At 33.3% G+C, this 3,804-nt stretch overlaps 1 pseudogene; it reads right to left on the bottom strand.

The window, feature by feature from the left end:
- Nucleotides 1-324: 324 nt before the first annotated feature.
- Nucleotides 325-442, bottom strand: LOC120595136 (uncharacterized; annotated as a pseudogene).
- Nucleotides 443-3,804: the final 3,362 nt, after the last annotated feature.

Here is a 3,804-nt window from a genome sequence, read left to right as displayed (position 1 = left end):
CTAGATCCTATCAAGAGATATTTGACTACCAGTCTTTTTCTTTACAATAGCCATGCAGTATTTTGCTCAATGTTTTTAATCACGTTATTCAAAACTGCTGGACTACTTTCCTAATCTAAACTATCTGATTCATTGATAAGAAATTGAGGAATCAAGTTGAACATGTAGGAAATAATGAGACCTAGGACTAAATAAGGAGGAAATATTTTACCATTTAAGTATATTTCTGTAAAGCCTTTGATTATGACAGAATTCTTAATAACATTCCCAAGTCCTCAAATGTTATAAATGTATATCCACTTTGGTCTTGACGTTATATTTTAACACCTACAGCACCTGGTCTTCCTAGGTGGTCTCCTATCCAAGTACTAACCAGGCCTGACCTTGCTTAGGTTCGAGATCAGATGAGATCGGGCTTGTTCAGGGTAGCATGGCTGTAAGCTTTGGTCTTTACATTTTTGACTGCTTTTTTACTGTTAACTCATTAATATATTGCTTCTATCAATGTTACTTTTTGAAATTCTTTCACACCAAGTTAACAATTATCTTCTAGGTCTTGTTTTAGTATATTCTATATAATCATGTTTTCTCTGGAGATCTTGACTCTCCATTTACTCCCTGCTTACTAAAAGCTTTCCTTTTTGTTTCTGTAATAGCTCCTGGTATCACAGTCACCTCTCAGCTTCTCTTTAGACTTTTTTATCCATGCAATCCCATAAATGTTAGTGTGCCTCAGTTGTGTTGCTCCAACCTTCTCTCACTTCACACACATTCTTTTAACAATCTAATTCCTACTTAAGAATTCACTGTTGAGCTGCATGCTGATGACTATTGCAAATGTCCTTATGAACTCAGACCCACAGATCCAGCTGTTGACTACACATTGCCACTTAGATACAAACAGGCATCTCAATCCCAATATGCCTAAATTAGAACCCATCAATTTTTTAATTGTTGCATCAATCTCTTTGTTAAAATAAATTTCTCTTAAGGAATGAATAATTTAATGCTTTTTAGTTCTCCATTGTATTAAGAGCCAAGGATAGGAAAATTATGTTTTAAGAATGAAATGTATTTTGTCACCCCTCAGTGTTTTATATTCTCTGTCCTCTACCCTTTAAGTGGCTCCTTAATTACATAAATTTCATATCATAGTGCAAATGTGTATGTTTAAATATGTATGTGTGTATATGTATATATGGATACAAATATATGATATCTATCTATGACAGTTAGGTATTGTATATATATATATATATATATATAAACAACATTAAGATATATATGTGTGTGTATATATATAATATATATAATATATATATGTAATATATATATATGAGATAGGTAAATTGATAGATTGATACTCATTCAGTTTGCTGAATATCCCTGAGATTATGGTTGATAGCACACAGCTGAGAAGAAAGTTATTAAATTCTCATATCCTATGTTCTAAGACAGGGGTCCTCAATCCCTAGGCTGCAAACCAGTACCGGTCCATGTTCTGTTAGAAACTGGACTGCACAGCAGGAGGTGAGCGGCTTAGGAGTAAGCAAAGCTTCATCTGTATTTGTAGCCATTCCCCTGCACTAGCATCACCGCCTCAGATCCACCTCAGATCATCAGGCATGAGCTCCTCATAGGAGCACTGATCCTTCAGGCCAAAAAGTTGGGGACCACTGGTGTAAGAGGGCTCAGATCTTTGTGTGAGAAACCATGGCTGCTTCTGTGTTCCAAGAGAAACCCAAGTGGTATCTGCTACTTTTATCACAGGAGACATTAGAGAAAGTGACAGTTCTGAGAAGAACATTCTAGACACCTAGGTATAGTGTCTAATTTCTCTTGGGAAAGTTTGATGTGGACATCAGAATAAAGGGACTAGTCTCTGGTCCTGGCCAGCAAGTGTACAGGAATAGCCCATACTTAGGGCTTCAATGTACCAAAATTTATTTTGCCTACTGTTGAGAAGATAGTTTCCATCTTTCCAGCTCACAGAAGTTGAAAATAGAACTGGACATAAAGTTAGCGGCATAGTTGGTGTCATAGTTGTGCTAATAGAATGATCAAATGGACAAGGCCACATGAATTGTTCATAGGACTAAATGAGATATAGCTTAGCCTGTGGAGATCTCTCATGAGAAAGGACTGCTGACAATGTTTAAGCATGCCTACAAGAAACACCCTCACTTCATTCTACTCCGTAACCTCATCTACATACTCATTCTGTGCCATCAGGATGAGTTAGATGAATCGATTAGCTAATAAATAATTCAAAATAAGATATTTCAACATGATTTCCACCAATAAAATTTCCTATTATCTGAGGAATTTAAGTGACTGTGGTGAGGAGAAGGAGGGAAATGGACTGATTCTTTTTTCAACATTGATTATGTGGCAAGCAGTACACTCAACACCCTACATGTAAAACATTGCTTAATCTTTAAACAACCTTATGAAACAATAGTACTGTTAAATTTATTAGATGAGAAGTAGATCAATGAACTGATTCGTCCAAGATCACACAAAGTATTTGCAGAGTGAGAAACAAACTTACGGCTGCCCTCCTCCTGAGCTGAAATGCTTTTTGTTACGACATGCCTTAGCATCTCATCTCATCAGGGGACCATTTTATTCATTGTATTTTAAGTTTTCTTCTCCACTCATTTATTTAATGATTGCTTTTAAGACCTATTCTCACCACATCTGTGTATCCTTAGATTAGAAATGCATATATTTACATAATTTATAAACTTGATCATGTTTTACATTAAATATCTAGATGTACATATTATTAGATCTGTTTAATTATTTTATTATAGTTGATGACATTTTTAATAAGAGCTAAACATGCCATATAGTATTCAATGTACTTGATAAGCATTAACTCATTTAATCATCACCTATGAAGCAGAAACTATTTCTACTCTATTTTAAATATTGGACATAGAGAAGTAATTTTGCCAAATTACCTTATTTAGTAAGTGAGGAAGGGAAGATTTAGACCTAAGTGGTCAGGTTCCAGAAGAGCACACTTAAGCACTTCAAATTATTATTGTTTCTATAGTTCTTCTGAGATAATTGTATAAATTACACAATAATTATATGAATTGCATGAATGTTATACAATATACACAAAAATAGAAATTAAAAATAATGAAAAGCAAATATAAACATATCTTTGGTTCTTTTTCTAAACTAGAATGGATAATTTTATGCATCTTAGTTTAGAAAATACTGGTTTATTTTCTAGAAATTTGATCTCATCTTGACTTTTAACAATAGTGATGCTACCCTTAGATATATTTTGAGGAGAGGATTTTATTATTTTACAAAACAAGCAAGAGAGAGATAGAAAATTTATTCTCTCAAAAGGTTTTGTTGACTAGACCCTGAAGATCATCTTTGGAATAAGAAAGAAGAGAACATATGGAAATTAGTAGTAAACTATCAAAAGAACAATATTACAGAAGCAGTAAGAAGAGTTTACAAACCATCTGTGAATTTATCAAATATGTCTATATAATAAACATGCTTCGTGGGAGATCAGCTTGGTTTGCAGGAGTGGTTTTATCTTCATTGTCTGACTAATTGGAAAAGGTATCCTTACCTTCTGAAGAAATGCTTTACTATCATGCGTAGAAACTTAAAAAAGAAAAAGCACTAATTAAATATTTATGTTAAATACATAATTCTTTGCATTATAGAAACAGAAAAGATTGTTTCATTTAGTTTAGAGAAATTCATACTCATATAGGAATTTTTGTATAATAAACTACTAGATTTCTGATATTTGTCCAGTTTTAGCTT

The sequence above is a fragment of the Pteropus medius genome, unplaced genomic scaffold (assembly GCF_902729225.1).
Source record: "Pteropus medius unplaced genomic scaffold, Ma_sr-lr_union100, whole genome shotgun sequence".
Taxonomy (NCBI): Eukaryota; Metazoa; Chordata; class Mammalia; order Chiroptera; family Pteropodidae; genus Pteropus; species Pteropus medius.
The sequence above is the reverse complement of the archived record's forward strand: the minus strand, read 5'-3'. Positions and strand labels throughout refer to the sequence as shown.